This window comes from Sphaerodactylus townsendi, linkage group LG04 (assembly GCF_021028975.2).
Source record: "Sphaerodactylus townsendi isolate TG3544 linkage group LG04, MPM_Stown_v2.3, whole genome shotgun sequence".
In the NCBI taxonomy this organism is placed as follows: Eukaryota; Metazoa; Chordata; class Lepidosauria; order Squamata; family Sphaerodactylidae; genus Sphaerodactylus; species Sphaerodactylus townsendi.
In genome coordinates, this window is record NC_059428.1 from 38,123,419 (window position 1) to 38,141,221 (window position 17,803).

Genomic DNA, 17,803 nt, shown 5'->3' on the forward strand with positions numbered 1-17,803 from the left:
GGTCGCCTGTGCGAACGGCGGCCTGGGGGCAGCGTTTTTACCGCCCCCAGGCCGTCATTTTTGGCCCATGCGGAAAGGGCCTTTGAGTTTGTACTGCATCATGATGGCTATAGTATTAAACCAGCATAAACAGTCATTCAAGTGAAATTAGGAATACATTTCTCAATCAGAAGTTATCCAATGAGATTACGACAGGTTTAACACAAAGGGTAATAAAGATATTGAGAGAACAGGGAATAATGATTGTGGTGTTGTAGAAAATAATAGATTGCCTACTTGATGAATGAACAGTGGATTTGATTAAACCAAATCACATTAAAGTAAATCTGCCTGTAATTTTTGAGCATTATGCCACTTTGATACAACTGCAGATTTCTGTGAATTAAACTTTTAATGAATTTTAGCAGCAAGCAACTTCTGGGGAGAAAATTTCATCTCCTGAAGAGGCAGTTTAGTTACATATTTTGTGCTTCGTGTTCTGGTTAACTCTACTGAGCAGAATAGCATAGTGCCTACTGCTATCAGATACAAAGAATATGGGTTCTGTATAGCGACCAGGAAAGGGAAAAAGATGAAAACTGATGTTTTGCCACCACTGTTACTACAGTCCCCTTTGATATATTTACAAAGCTTTCGCTTTGTGATTGATGTATTGGTTTTGCTTCTTTCTGTTTAGCCATCTATACAGTATTCTACCTTCTTAATCTTTCCTACATATGGCATTTTCCTTTCTCAACTGTTTCCTGAAATTCCGAGGTACTATGAAACATAAGTCATTGGGAGCTAGCCGAGTGCATCTGATGATTTGATTTGTGCCTTGAGGCAGATGATAGTATTAAACATGTGCAAAATAAATGGCTGGAATTATTCATCCTGAAATGCTCAGCAAAGTCTACGGTTGAAAACTGAACTGAGTTCTGTAACAGGAAATGGCATGGATCTAGTTTGTCTTTTGCTATGTGAACCCAGGAGGGACAAATGTCACCAGGGTATTCAAGAAGCGTAGATGCATGGAACTGATAAGACTTGGAACTCCTTGGAAGGATCCACTGTGATGATAAATATACAAATCACATCTTCATCACTTGCTGATGCTTTTGGCAAAGTAGCAGCAAGTCTAAGACCCCTAAAGTGCCATTGCATACAACTAAAGGAAAAGAAGAATTCTTTTAACAAAGCTGTGTCAGATGAGCAATAAATTTTAGTATGGGTCATGAAGGATTGACTTAAGAATGGAAGATCCTAATTGCTACAAACTAGGCTAAGGCAACCCTTGTTTCTGGAGTTTTTCTTCATCCCACAGCATCATACCGGAGCCTAGAATATTTTTTACAATAAACATTTACTGCTGTAAGTTCACCCATAGTCTGCAGTGAAGGGCTTGTCTCAGCAAAGGATGCTCATATACCTGCTGGTTTGGCTTATAGTCTGCTCATCAGATGAGAAAAGGAATTTTTGTGGAACAGGCTCCTCTAGAAATTACAACTGGTCCAGAATGCAGCAGTGAGAGTTCTTACTGGGACTCTGGTAACAGCACATATTCAGTCTGTGCTCTGCCAACAGTGGCAGTGGCTACTGGTGAATTCTGGGTCATGTTCAAGGTTTTAGTATTAACTTTTAAGACCTTAAATGGTTTGGGACCATTATATCTGCAGGACCACATCTCCCTATATTGCCCTTGAGGGCATGTTGCTCTACCGGTAGTAACATTCTTGTAGTCCCTGGCCCCAAGAATATCTGACTGGCCTCAACCAGGGCCGGGCCAGTTAAGACTAGGGTCCTGAAGGACTTGCTTTAGTTTCACAGGGCTGCAAGATGGAGATGTTCCACTGGGCCTTTGGTTGAGTCAGTTACAGTGTTTCCAACTTGCTGGCCTCCCAATCTGCCCCCTTCTCCTCCCCCATTTGCTGTAAATTTAAATTATAGTTGGGGTGGAAGATTTTATATAGTTCATAATGGAATGTGTGAGCACCTCTCTGTCTTCCTCACAAGATAGGCTGAGACCCTCCAAACCAGTCAGCACAACAATAGAAGGCAAAGGCCACAAGGTTCTTAGTTCAGAAGGCCTTTATTTCTGCTTCAAGCAGTTATAGTCCTCTGCTCTACATCTGTCCTCCCAACCACCACATGCTGCACCCTCTTTCCTCCTTTTATCCCTTTCAAAAGGGTTCCTCCCCCCCCCTTTTGGAACTCTTGATTCCAGGCTATCAATGGTTGGTGGACTGTCTGTGGTGCCCTTCTGGCTTGGGATTGCCCCCCAGTGCTCTTGGTCCTCTACTTTGATTGCCAGGTCTGGGCTGTGTGGGTTCGACCCTGCTCTGAGGAAAGGCTGGGGCTTGCTGATTGCAAGCTGTTCAAGGATGTGTTGGCTACACTGAGGCCTGCTGATTGCAACTAGGGACAATGCTGTTTCGGCCCTGTAAAAGTGCTGAGGCCTTCCTACCAGCTCCCTGTTTCTTCTCCTGGCTTTTGGCTCCTATGAGGTGCCTTTGTTTGCTGGTAAGTATGGGGATTGGGTTACCAGTTGCAGGGTATCCTGCCATCCATGGGTGGGTACCATGAAAGGGAGAGATGTCAGGAGGGCTGCTGGGTGCTGGAAGGCAGCCCATCCCTGGATACAAGGATGGTACCCTATTAGTTGGTATTAAAGTGTTAGCCATCATAATTGATAACATTGATATATATGTTTTATTGTTTATTTTGTTTATTGTTGTTTTACTTGGCTGTTAAACTGTTTTGGATATTGTTTTAACTATGTATGTTAACCACTTTAACCAGGTATGTTAACCACTTTGACTCTGGCCATAGGCTGGTAAGAGCAGGGTAATAGGCCTGATAAAATAAATAAAATTCATGATCTGTTTAAACCTGTTCAGCTGACTGCTTTCTGCATATCCAAAAAGTACAGTTGAGTGTATTCAGCGGTATATAAAGCTTGCAGGTTTTCACACAGTCCAGTGGGAGTTTTAGTTTCTCTCTCTTGCAGACCTTTTACTTTTGCACCTCCACAATCATTTAGGTGCCTTAGTCAGCCTTCTGTGATGCTGGGAGAGAATTCCATCTACTGCACATATGCAAAACTGTAAAAGTTAAAGAATCCCCCACCCCAAAAAAACTGAATGCAAAAAATACAGCCATTGTACGTGGTAGTCACTATTTGCCATTATCCACAAAACCTTACCCATTTTCCTCCTCCGTTGCTACATCCTATGCTTTCCCTGCCTGTGCTGTCAGTTCCTAGAGAAACTAGTGAAGCAAAAGAATGAATAATCAGGACTATTATATATGGTTATTTTTCTCCCAAGTGTGAGCAATCGTGCTTCTCATTTTGCAAAATTGAGAGCTATGTTTTAGCAAGCAGAACTAAACTGCATTTGTGTTTTTCTGTTTTTATTTCTAAATATATGAAAGTTATTCATTTCCACTAGTTGTCCCTTTTGCTTAATCTAATAATACTGGGACTGCAATTCTTGGATATTGCCAGTGGATGTAATATTTGAATATTGCCAGTGGATAGAAGATATCACTGGCATTTTGATCTACAAATATAAAAGGATATTCATGGAATTGATACCTCCAGATCTATGAATACAGAAGTTATCACTGGGGATATAACTTGTGGATCTGTGAATGTAGGCAATAATTCTTGGGGCAGACTGAGCATTTTCTTTTCATGTAGAAGAACCCAGTTTAAAACCCTAGCATCTCCTGCTAAAAGCTTCAAATAGTAGATAATATGAAGGTGTCTGGATAAGACCCACTGATAGTCAGAGTGCACCATACTGACCTCAATAGACCAGTGGTGTGACTTAATTTAAGACAACTTCTTATTATGTGCACATCCTTACACTGGTATAATCTATTGCAAGGTATTATCTAGGAGCAGCAGTGGCGTAGTGGTTAAGAGCAGGTGCATTCTAATCTGGAGTAACCGGGTTTGATTCCCGGCTCTGCCGATTGAGCTGTGGAGGCTTATCTGGGGAATTCAAATTAGCCTGTGCACTCCAACACACACCAGCTGGGTGACCTTGGGCTAGTCACAGCTCTTTGGAGCTCTCTCAGCCCTACCCACCTCACAGGGTGTTTGGTATAAGGGGGGAAGGGAAAGGAGTTTGTAAGCCCCTTTGAGTCTTTGCAGGAGAGAAAGGGGATATAAATCCAATTCTTCTTCTTCTTCTTCTTCTTCTTTGTATCTAATCATCATTGTGGCATCATCTTTGAATGCTTAAATCCAGAGACTGGGGTGATAGACATAGACACTGGCGTTCCTGCCTAGGGACATGGGGTACCCCTTGTCCCCGGGCGCATCGATTGAGGTCACGTGGGGGCGCCAAAACATCCTACACAGGGAGGGATTGAGCAAGCCCTAGAAAGCAGGCACTGAAGCAGCCGACTGCTCCCAGTGCCTGTCGTAGCCCCGCCCACTCTGTACGGTGGCCTGGAGTGTCCAGGGGGCGGGGGAGAAGTCCCACTGGGCTCCCAGGAGCAGGACTGGGAAGCTCCGCCTCCCCTCCCTCTAACCCAGCGTGCCTTATTCGCTTATTCGCCTTAAATTAAGTGTGGCATGACTCGGAAGCCAGCAGGCACAGGAAAAGGCCAGCTGAGCAGGGAGCCCAGCAGCAGCAGCACTGAAGATGATGCTGACGTTTGCTTGGTAAACCTTCAGATGGGGGGTGAGTTGTGAGAGATTTACATGCTTAAAAGTTAATTCCCCATGCACTGGCTTGGAGCTGTTTCTCAGGCTAGCAGCCTACCTCCCAGGGTTGGTGTGAGGACACAATTAGGAAAGTGGTGGGGAGGGAGCCATGCCTGTTTTGCTGGTGGTAGGAGGTGATTTGTGAGAGATGATGCTGATGTTTGCTTGGTAAACCTTCAGATAGGGGGTGACTTGTGAGAGATTTACATGCTTAAAAGTTAATTCCCCTTGCACTGGCTTGGAGCTGTTTCTCAGGCTAGCAGCCTACCTCACAGGGTTGGTGTGAGGACACAATTAGGAAAGAGAGTTGGTGGGGAGAAAGCCATGTATGTTTTGCTGGTGGTGGGAGGTGTTTTGTGAGCTGGTACAAAAAATCATTGTTTGGTCGTTGTGGGGGAGGGTGGTCGTCCATACCTGGGGTGGGGGTGGGGGGGCACCAAACTCAGATTTTGTCCCCGGGCTCCAGTTTGCCTAGATTCGCCCCTGGACATAGATCTTTCTATAAACCTGAGAAAAGCCACAAGTCTGCATAAACATCTGAAATCTAAAAACAAAGCACACTGTGGGTTAATTCCCTCCTCAAGGTAATTAAAAGAGTACCTGTAGCTTTAAGAAACTTATGCTGTCAACCATAACAGTATAGCTAGCCTTGAAACCTTGATTTCTGTTGGGGGAAAGCTGACAAGAGGGGCAGAGCTCTTTCCAGGGTTGTACTGGCCTTTGAGGAAGGACTCATTGCATCTAGGCTGAGCAGCAACCATCAGGTGACTTGCTACCACACAACTTGCATGAGTCAACCAGGAAGGAAGGCTGAGGATGGATGGGCAGATGAACTAGGTTTTCTGCTAAGTGGTAAGGAGAGAAGGAAGCAGGAAAAAGGAATAGTTTATGGGGAAGTAGAGGGGAATTAGTGGGAGAGGGACAATGAGATGCCTCTGGTAAGTCCTTGTAGATCTCCTGCTTCTTTAGTCTAATAAGAGTTATCATTTCCCCCCCTATTTTATACTATGGAATAGTTTCAAGTTGATCACATGAGTATAACTGTGAGAAAGTGTTACAAAATTATGACCCCATCTTTGCAAGCTTGTGTTACAGTACTCCAGAGAAGTCATCCACAAACCAGTCGCCATGCATTTGAATTATGTGTGACTCTTACCCTTCAGATGTGATTTCAACTGTTTATGTGGGTCACTTCTGTGCACTAAAGTACCGAACTTTGCATCATGTGACTTTTTATCTGCCATACAATATCAAATGTAATCAGACTGTAATCAGTTGAGACAATGGTGAAGCATTTGGTGAGTATCCCAATTGTGCCTAGAGTGCAAAAAATGGCTATACGGAATCTACTTTGCCCATAATTATGGTAATTATTGGTACACATAACAAGAACATGTGGAAGTATTGCAGCTTGCAGCCTAAATGTTCCTCATTTATAAGTGAGGAGCATTCAGGCTGCAAATCACTACAAGATGTCATCAAGACTATCTCTTTTTAGTACTACAGGCATGTAGAACCATAAGAAACTGAATAGGAAAAACTCCTTTCCCATTCCAATACAAAACAGAAGCATTCCCTTTTTCTTGTCCCCACTTTCATAACAGGAAAATCCTGGCTTTCTTTTGCATATATATGTGGACATTTGAACTTGTCTTGAACCATGATAAATCAATGGTACATCTAGTTCATTATTCTATATTCTGACAGGCAATGCCTCTCACAGATAGAGAAAGGTTTTCCCCCACATCTGCAACCTGAGATCCTTTAACTGGACATGCCAGGAGCTTAACTTAGGTATAAATCTGCCATAGATCTGTGTGTGTCGGTTATACACTGTCAGGTCTCTCCCAACTTATGGCAACCCTATTAATTAATGACCTTCAGAACTTCCTGTAATTGACAGCCTTGCTCAAGTCTTGCAAAATGAAGACTGTGGCTTGATTTATTGAGTCAATCCATCTCATGTTGCCCCATCCCCTTTTCCAACTGTCTTCAGCTTCATAGCATTATCATCTTTGCCAGTGAATCTTGTGTTCCCATCATGTGACCAAAGTATATGATAGTCCTTTCCAAAAAAGTAACAACTAGAACTTCTTTCTACTTTCTTCTCATGTTCATGGAAATAAATCCAATCGCATCCACAGGAAGAAGTTTTGTTGACATAAGTGTTCATGGAATTTAGCCCCCAAAAGGCTATAAATTTTTATCCCCAGTGTAAGTTTAAGATGTGTTGATGGCCCTTTCTAGTCTAGTCTCATCATACCTTAGAAACCAAGCCTGGTCAGTCCCAGTTAGTACTTGGATGTGAAACAATCAAGGAATACCAAGGATCCTATGCAGAAGAAGGCACATCTGCTTTGAATCCTCTATAGGTTGACATAAGTCAGTTGTAACATTATGGATTTTTACACACACACACACATGTTTAGAATGCGGTTTGGGTTTTATTCAAAGCTTCAAACCTTTAGCCCAGAGCTGAAGTAGGCATTACATTTGCCACCAGTAATGTCCTGCTGGGGGGAAAAAAGCTTTGGTACTGTTTTGTTCCTGAGGGGTGTAGTGGTTAAGAGTAGGTGGATTCTAATCTGAAGAACCAGGTTTGATTCCCCACTCCTCCACCTGAGTGTCAGAGGCTTATCTGGTGAACCAGATGTGTTTCCGCACTCCTGCTGGGTGACCTTGGGCTAGTTCTTCAAAACTCTTTCAGCTCCACCTACCTCACAAGGTGTCTGCTGTGGGGAAAGGAACTTGTAAGCCACCTTGAGTCTCCTTACAGGAGAGAAAAGTGGGGTATAAATCCAAATTCTTCCTCTTCTTCTCCTCCTCCTCCTCACCATAACGTATACAATGGCTTACAGCATGAATTTCCACCACCCTCTTGAGAGTCTCCATAGTCCCTAGCATGTACTTGCATTGTCTAGGCTGATAATTTTTTTAAAAAAATTGGGAATTATGCAACATTACCTACCTGGCAGTGCAATCTGATCAACTCTACATCTAGTGATTTCATTAGGTTTAGATGGAATAACTCTGCATATGATTGCACTGTAAATGCAGGGCTTGGCTGAGATGAACTTATGTATTTATTTAAAATATGTATATCCTGCACTTCTGGTTTAAAAATGCCTGAGGCAGTTCCCAACCCAATTACTAAAACACATATGAATGAAAATATGAGGAGACCTAGGTTAAAAAGATAAAATAGTCTCAATAGCTGCAGATAATATGAGCAGTCACTGCCATATCATAAGCTGAAAACATCTTTAAAAACATGCTAATACATTACAGTCCTACCAGAAAACAGAAGAGTCAGAAAAATGTATACAAAAATATGACTGGGGGAAGGGTTATAAACATACAAAAAGACAAAATGTCATATTTAGATTAAAGTGGCCAAAAATGTAGGCATTTCTCTCTATTAAATGAATGCTTCAAATTTACTGAAATCCACCGTATATGTAACAGTAAGGTGGCAAAATAGACTGTTTAGCTAAAATCCTTGGCCTTAAAAGGTTTCCATCTAGGGCTTTGTGTTAGGATTTTCTACAGCATCCCATCACAAATGCCCACTTTAAACATAAATGCCATCCCTATATGTATGGTTGCACTTTTAAAAACTGTTTACCCTTTTGGATTAGTCAGTATCCTAGGGGTTAATCCTCTGGATTTAGTAGAGTAAACACTTTTTTTTGTATAATTTAAGCATGCAGTAAGAATAATTCCATGCACTATTCACAGCATGCCTCTTTAAGTATATTAATCAGAAAGCTCTGACTGGTACCAAATTTATAGCCTAGAAATGTCCAGAGATTATTGCTATTAAACATACCATGCTTTCCTTCATTGTGCATGTTTTTTTTTGAATTGGATTTTAAACTAGATCTTTTAAGACTATAGCCCATGTTAGGCATTGAGCTTGTCCTTCGTTGTTTCAGCTTAAATACATTTTAACATTCTTGTCTTCATTTCATAGCTGCTGTTGTTGTTGTTGCTGCTGCTGCTGCTGCTGCTGCTGTTGTTGTTGTTGTTGTTCATTCGTTTTTACAGTTGAGGATAGGGAAATCTAAACCTCCTCACTCCAGCAGGAATGAGCTTCATTTCCATGAATGCTTATATATTTAGTAAGTTCATTTATTTGTTGCCACTTCTTCACAAAATATGCCTTCCAGCATGCTGCCATTTTATGTCTCAAATACACACCATAACTCCACAAGCGCAGTTTTCACAAAACAAATTTCAGTGAACATATAAAACTGCTTTACACTGAACCAGATCATTGTTCTAGTACTGTCTCTTCCAACTGGTGGAAATTTTCCAAGGCCTCATGTTAAAAAACAACAACAACACCATTCTGGCCACTAGTGATTATTTTAACTGAACATGCCAGGAACAGGAATTGAGAACTAGCACAAAAGTCATGGACTCTACCTCTAAGCTACAGTCTTAATGATAGATGCATACTGTACACACACTGCATCCCTTTGGAAGGTTCTTGTGGCTCGTGTGGTATCTATGATATAGTCTTTTAGATGTCAGGGTAAAACTGCTCTTTTTTACCCAGCTTATAAACCTGAAGTTTTATCTTTTTAGCAGTTTCATGGTCAGCTTCTGGTCTGAGATCTGTTTTATGGGGGTGGGGGGAGCTCAGAGGTTGATATATCTATTTTTATGGCTTCAGTTTTATAGCTTGTTCTGTTTTTAAATTGATTATCTATGATGTTTTAATGATTTTATGCTTTTTGCCTTGTAAGTTACCTCAGGCAGGACTCCGGAGAGGTTGTATATAAATTCCCCAAACAATTAATAAATAAACAGGTGGTTAGAGCAGCAAGGGTTTTTTGCTGGTCTTTGCTTCTTTCTTTGTAAGGGGGGGGGGCGCTGACTGTGCAATCCGGAAAGTGGGGGGGGGGAGGTAAAAAGGCTGTGGAATTGATGTGACCCCATTGCCAGCATAAATGCCACTCCATGCGGCATGATATCTACGCTGGTGACAGGGGCACTTGCATGTCAGCAGCCAAAAAAGGGGGGAAGAAATCAACCCAACCTGAAAAAACAAAGAACCAAAAAGGTTGAGAAGTCTAAAAATATATATCCAATTGGATTGAAACATGTCAGGACTTTTTAGGTCTTTTATGTGTTACATTCTGAGATATTGTGTATTTGATTTTTAAAGTTGAGCCTTTGTGGTTGTTTTTGATATATTTTGTAGTAAATGATATTCTACGTATTTTCATATATGAATGTATATTTTCTATTGAGATTTTTATGTATAGTGTTTTATTGTTAAGAATATAGCACAATAAATTATATAGTATAATAAATTATATATTTATATAATTTATTTATATAATTTATATTTATTTATTTTATTTATTTATTTATTACATTTATATACCGCCCTCCCCCGAAGGGCTCAGGGCGGTGAACATGAACATTCAAATAGAGCACAAAATCAATGGATAGTTATTAGATTTTTCAACCTCTGCACTTATGTGTCACCCAGGCACCAATGGGGGTGTCTCTACGGGTGCTTCCTCAGGCATTTCAGCCTTGGATTGCCCACTTTTGCCAGCATAGACTTACACCACCAATAAGGCAGACACAACCAACTGGGCTGTATACACTTGCAGGCGGGATGGTGATTTTTTTCTGTTTTTTTTTACTTTTTGTGCCTTTGCAAACCTCTTTGGAGGTGACAGAACCATTTGCCTCTCCTTTTTGAATTGGACTGTAAAAAGAGCAGCTTACTGCACTGAGTTTTCTCTATTCAGACATCTTAATAAATTAGTTATGCAAATCATAACAGTTTCACCCCACTAATAGTTCACAACCTTCATTCAGACATCATGGTTTATAAAGAGTACTTTATTATGATGTCTGAATGCAGTCATTGTCTGCTAGGACTCTCTTAGGACTGTAATCACAGTGGGTAAGTATGGGTTTTTTTGTATTGGGAGTATTCTGGACCATAGTATTTGCAAAAGTATCTATTTCCAACATTAAATTCTAGTTCTAAAACCAGCTACTGTATTCAGCAGAGAGATGCTTTACCCCTAGGTATACAGGATTCTAGAATTAGATCTGCCAAATTTTTGACTCCATGCAATCTTAAACAGTTACACCCTTCTGTCCATTGAATGATAGATTTAGAAGGTAAAAAATCTATTTAGGAAGGTATAGGAAAATATAAGTAGTAGTATATTTAGAATTTGAAAATGTTGTAGAAACCCAAAACTTTAAATCACTCAATCCTTTGATTGACATAAACTAGATATATTATATTTGCATATAAGAATTCGCTTAATATTAAGTTCTAAACTTAATATTGATAAACCTTGATAAACCTCAGTAGCAGAAACAAAGTAAGGGCAATAGGATAACTTATGGCAGATTTAAGGTCTATTAGCAGATAGTGTTGTGCTCTGATTTGCTGGCAGATAGCTCCTGTTCCTCCACCCCACCCCATCTTTGCCAGGTATATAACCACATTTCCTCAGCAAATGAACAGAAGCTGATTTCCAACTGATCCATCATCTGTTGGGAATCAGCTTCTGAAGGCTACAAGTAGCCTGTTCCTGTGAACACATACAAGCAAGTTTTAAACAATCCATCACTTCATTGAATGCTTGTTTAGGTCTGAGCATACTTACACCTTTGTAACACTGCTTCTTGATAAGTTTGGGAGAAAGGAAGGGATACCCAGCACTTTTGTCTCTTATTCACTGATTAAGATACAAACTGAAGCTCTCTAGGGCATAATGCTCACCTTAGATTTCAGGCAACAATTATGAGCTGCCAAAATTTGTATTCCCAGCCAAGGAATTATGATCACTGGCAACATCGCTAATATATACCTGTAATTGTTGATCACTTAAGTATAAGTTGTCACTGAGGCAAGCAAAGCACCTGCCATAAAATGTATTCTTTTAAATGCAAATGCATTTCCCCCCCTCTGAATTTCCCACCCTGAAACATCAGTGCAATATGCCAATTAGATGCATTTACTAGTTCTTTTGCTAGTTTCATCCTGTTGCAGTTGGGTGGGTGAAGAGACAAAAAGGTGGTGAAAGAATAGAAAATGAAGCTTCAATACATGAGACAGTGGAAGATTAGATGCTCACATCATTTTTCCTTTGTAAATCACATCCTTGCTATTCCCTAATTGAGTTTGGGATTATAATACAAGATAGTACCAGTTATCCCTTTTCCTGATCGTGCTGGCCCAGTCTGAGACAAGTATTATTTGCCCTGTTTGGGAAGTCATATATATGAGCATGGCAATCCCTGTCTGTCAAGGGTCCCCAACCTTTTTGAACCTGTCGGTATCTTTGGAATTCTGACATAGGTGTGGGCAGCCACAAAATGGCTACCACATGAGGCAGAGGCATATATGAAGGAAGCCCTAGCACCCTCAGTGTAAGCTATTTCATATCTGTGTGTGACCATTTAGTGATTACATCCACTGCCTTATGTCAGAATTCCCAAGGAGTCCACAGGCTCAAAAATGTTGAGGACTCATTCTGAATGTTTTCCTGTATGCAAATGAAGTCCATTTATGAATAAATTAAGAAACAGCCAAGTGTATTTTTTAATATAACTGGAGCATTGGGTATATGTCAAGCTTATGCCTTCCTTCCTTTTACCATGTGAAGTGTATGATTTTCCTCAAACCAGCCAATTTGTAATTAGTAAGCTACCATATATACTTTGATGTATAGAGATCTAAGCCCTCAAGATATAAATTCGAGTGGCACCTTAATTTTTTACCACAAAAAACTGGGAAAACTTATTGACTTCGTGTATAAAGTCGAGGGTGGGAAATGCAGCAACTACTGATAAGAATTTCAAAAATAAAAATAGATACCAATAAAATTACATTAATTGAGGCATCAGTAGGTTAAATGTTTTTGAATATTTATTTCAAAGAAAAACAGTAAACTAGCTCTGTAAGTGGAAAAGAGGGTCAACAAGAACAATATGGTATCAACAATAACTATAAAAGTACAAAAACTTTAGCTTTTTTGTAAGGAAGGGTTTTAAATAATGGGTTTTACAATAAAAACTGGAATGAACATGCCTGTTCACTATGACTCAAAACTACCCTGCTTTTTAAAAGAATAGTTCATTATTTTTAGTGTACATATTTTTAAAATTGCACATGGCAGGTGTCATTTTAGAAGGAACATTCACACAACCTGTCAGGGGAGGAATGTTTATATTAGCAGTACCAACATTTCAGAGTATCTTTAGGAGACCCTCTTGATGATACCACCCAGGTTTGGTGAAGTTTGGTTCAGGGGGTCCAAAGTTATGGACCCTCAAAAGGGTAGCCCTATCTACTATTAGCTTCCATTGGAAACAATGGGGGATGGGAGCACCCACTTTGCGGATCCATAACTTTGGACTCCCTGAACCAAATATCACCAAACCTGGCAAGAGATTATCCTGATGATACCACCCAGGTTTAATGAAGTTTGGTTCAAGGGGTCCAAAGTTATGGACCCTCAAAATGTAGCCCCATCTACTATTAGCTCCCATTGGAAACAATGGGGGATGGGGCACCCCCTTTGGGGGTCCATAACTTTGGACCCCCTGAACCAAACTTTACCAAACTTGGCTGGTATCATCAGGAGTGTCATCTGATGATATCCTGAAATTTTGGTGCCACTAGCCTAAAACCTGTGCCCTCTGGTGGCCGACAAAGTAAAAACCCTAAAATATTTTTTTAAATACACCTCACTCGCATATAAGTCAAGGGGGGCTTTTTCAGCACAGAAAATATGTTGAAAAACTCGACTTATACACAAGTATATATGGTATATTAAAGAAGGGCTGAAAGTAAAATGCTGAACTGAATAAAGCTAGTACAGGAGGCATCATGTATGTGCCGATTGACTTGATGTGTACAGAGTTTAGTACTCCCTGTTTTTTTTTTCCATTTAGCACTCCAACTTCATGTCCACAGAAGGAAGAGAGGGAAAAATTCATCCCTATGCTGCTTTGTGCCTGCTCTGTGAGAGAATTAAAGTGGCCCAAAGGCACCTGGTGGGCCACTGCGAGTAGCAGAGAGCTGGACTAGATGGACTCTGGTCTGATCCAGCTGGCTTGTTCTTATGCTCTTATGTTCTTATGGCTTATAAAATGAGCCTGATGGTCATGCTGTAATTTGGGAGGATCCCCTGGGTGAAGGCTGCAATCTCTGAACAATTTCTTCCCAGTGGACATGGAGAAAAAAGAGGTAGACGTGTGTTAACCTTTCTTTAGCTGCTTGAACCAGAAGGTTTTCTTGTATCTTCTGAACATTTGCAAAGGATGATGTGGGCAATCATTGAGAATTTCCTCTCCAATGCAAGGGCAGAGGGAGTGACTGATGGAAATGTGCTTTCCATTGTAATTAATGGAAACCAGATATGAACCCTGAACATATGGCATAATGGTATTTAAGAAGCTGAACAGAATCTTAAAATACGAAGCAAATCTTGACATACTAAGGCCAAATGCAATTTTTTTGTAGATTTTTAGTGTATAAGTAAAGGAAGGTGTGAAAAACACATGTAAAAAGATTTGACACAGGTGAATGTTACATGTTTTGTGTGTGCATTTTGGACTGATGATGCATGGCTGTATGTGTTAACTGAATAAAAAGTAAATGTATGATTAAGTAAGTGTGAACAGAAGAGCAGTAAGAAAGTGCTTAGTTGCTGTCTTGCTTAAAAGACAACAAGGCCCCAAGTCCCATGATTTCAATTTTGATTTACTTAATTTTCAGTTATTTTTTTCTGGAAAGTCCCTTCAATGTCTTACAGTTTTGGTTCCTCCTCACAATAACTGGACAAAGAAGAAAACTATTTTTCCCCCTTCCTTCAATCAATCAGGGCATGCAGTGGACCCAGGACTGTCAAAACGGAAGGAGTCTCTTACAGGCCAGTATGGAGGGCAGCATGGTAATGCCTACCTCATCAGATCTCAGAAGTTAAGCATAGTTAATAGTTGGATAGGGAACCTCAAAGGAATGCTCTGCAGAGGTAGGCAATGACAAATCACCTCTGCTTCTGACTTGCCTGGAAAAACCTTTCCTGGAGTCACCATAAGTCAGTTTGACTTGACAACACATACATATATACAGGTCAGGTCCCCACAACTTTAAGCGGTCATGGTTCCAAAGACCAGGAGAGGTTGCTTTAGGGCACCGTTTCTGACTCTATTTTAATCTGCATTTGTCAAGCATGCATTGATTCAGTGTTGATCAAGCCACATATTTTGTTGCTTTTCAGCAGTCAGCAAGGGATCACAGTGCAATCCTATTGGGGGTGAAGTGAGTAGTGGAGGTAATGTGGGGCTGCTGCACCAATGCATTTGCCTCCTCTTGCCAGCTCAAGAAGCACCACTGGTGATGGAGGGGGCAAAGGTGACGACAGCCAATGCCCTTCAGCTCCTTAGTAGCAAAACCTGGAAGTCAGGGCCACGATGGAGCTGCACTTGTGTCTGATTGGACACTAGCGGGGGGGGGGGGGGGGCAGGGATTCCCAGGGCATTCCAGGAGGCTTTCACCTCAGCTTTGAGGGTAGTTATATTGCAGCCCGGTTCTCCAATTTAAATCATCCTTTTGGGTGGTGTAAGTCCATTTAGCCCTTCAGAGGGCTTTCTGGCAGTGTTTTTTTTAAAAAAAAATATTTTCTGTCTCCCAGCACCATTGGAAAGTCTTTTGAAGGCAGCAATGTGGGAGCAGCACAGTTCCCAACTGTCTTCAGCTGTGGATTGGGCTGCCTGTTTAACATCAGAGTAACTACTAAAACCATTGCTTAATTATTGTCAGTGCAGCTGTCTCACCATGTTTCTATGGTTTCCTGTGATCTTCAATATCTCTGCTTGGCTCTCTATACTAGAATTTAAAAATTATTCCTTAACAAATGTAAGGATGATTCTGCTGGATGAAATTAAAGGTCTGTCTAAATCTAGCATTCAGTTTCTGACTGGGACCAACCAGATGTTACCGGGGAGTACCTAAGCAGGACATGGAGTGATGCTCTTTCTTCACCAATGCCCCTCCCCCACCAACTGGAGTTTAGGGATGCAGTAGTTCAAAGAGAGGGACATTCAAGTTAGCCATCTTTCCAAATATTCATAAGCCTATCTCCATTCTCTTGTAAAGCCATCTAAATTTGTGACCATCACCACAAGCAATGGCATTGAATTCTCCGGAATTTCTCAGTCCCACCTACCTCACAATTCTCTCCGGAATCTCTCAGCCCCACCTACCTCACAAGGTGGTTGTTGTGGAGAGGGGAAGGGAATTCCATAAACTATTTATCTGTCCTGAGAAGAAGTCCTTTCTTTTTTCTGTTCTGAATCTTGCCTTTATTTCCATGCTTATTCCACTCCTACTGCTTTTTCTTTAAAGAAGAATTAACAAATTTGGAAAGGAGATCCTATGCATTTATTTATTTAACATTTGTATGCTGCCTTTCTGCCCAATTAGGATTCTTAAGGCACAACAATTAAAAAGCCATCAATAATCAACTTTAAAAAAACTGAACACACTTTGCCTCTTTAAAGTGATTCAGGGACATTGTATGTGTTGCCCCCAAAGGGCTGGAGAGTTTGCTTAGACTGTAACCCATGTGGTCAGGAGCGGCATCATGCTGCTTCTTGTTATAGGTGTAAAGAGCAGTGATTAGCCTGCATTAATTAAAAAGCCATCAATAATCAACTTAAAAAAACTGAACACATACGTAAAACAAGCAATTAAAAACAAACAAGGGGGGGTCGTTAGTAAGTCAGATTGTGGTAAAACTTGTGAGTGTTGCTTATTCCGATGCATTTCTTGAAAGCCTGGATTTTGTAGCTAACTGCATTGACCTCCGATGGCTGCCACTCTTGTGAGTAGATTTTAACTATCATAAATGCAAGAAAAGCATTCATGCAAAATTTAATTGACTGCTTGTGTAGCATTTTGCCTCTTCAAAGTGATTCAGGGACATTTGCATGCGTTGCCCCCAAAGGGCTGGAGAGTTTGCTTAGATTGTAACCCATGTGGACAGGAGCGGCATCATGCTGCTTCTTGTTATAGGTGTAAAGAGCAGTGATTAGCCTGCAGCATAGGGAAGAGGAAAATTAGCCACTCAGTCCTATTTACCAGTTCAGCCCCCCTCTTTAAATCCCCCCTCCTTCCTCAGTCTCCTCTCATTCACTTTAACTTAACAATGACTAATGAGGCCGATTTGCTGCCAATTAGTTGCCGTAGGAAGGGACTGCTAATTGTAGCAGGCAAGGTGTCAGCTCCAAAACTGCTCAAGGTGTATTCCAGTATATGATGGCCAACAGAACCTCCCCTTTTTAATCTTCACCTGGGGGCTGATTAGTTTCTTTGTATTTGTTGCAAAATGCTGCTAATTAGAAGCCAGGGACAAGGAAATTACAACTCTCAAGACTTAATTGGGAAGCTCCTGCAGAGGCTTTCATGGCTATAAACTCCTTTTTCAGATGGAGGTTTTAATGGCTTGCCCTTATAGGTGGGGACTACAAAGGTCCAGATGATTTCTTTTCCTCAAGGAATCACTGGCGTAGAACCTGAAAGCAGGTGGTCGGTGTGCCAAACACTATCGTGTACATGGGGGAATAAGAGCCCTTTCCACACACAAGTCCTCTAAAATGTTTTCAATTCCCTGCCCTTTATGTCTGTACTCACCCTCACACGACGATTCCTGGCACTATTACGTGATCCCCCCTTTTTTGAGTTATGTGTTGAATTGATGCTTAAATGTTTCACAGACCCATGCTGCATTCTATACTCCTTGCGCACACAATGTTTCAAAGATTACCCCCTCCCAATAAAAGAACAAACAGAGAAATTCTGTAAATAAACAATCAAAGGGAACTGGGTGAGCTCAGAAAATGTAGGAGGAAGTCAAGAGGAGCAGAGAAATGTGGGAAACATTTTCAATAGATGTTACAGCAACTGAAGACATTTTCAAAACATTTTATCCAGAGGGGGTAAAACAATGGAGAACTCCAGGGAGGAAACATTTTATTTCCTGCCTCAAAAAGTTTTAAAAGGTTTGTGCGGAAAGGGCCAAGGTGAAAATCACTGGATGAGAGAGGATGTTT

General features: G+C 40.9%; 1 protein-coding gene across 2 annotated transcripts in view; it reads left to right on the plus strand.

The window, feature by feature from the left end:
• LOC125430856 (limbic system associated membrane protein) overlaps positions 1 to 17,803 on the plus strand; it is a 576,886-nt gene that overhangs the window by 338,965 nt on the left and 220,118 nt on the right. The gene's annotated exons all lie outside the window — the stretch shown is intronic.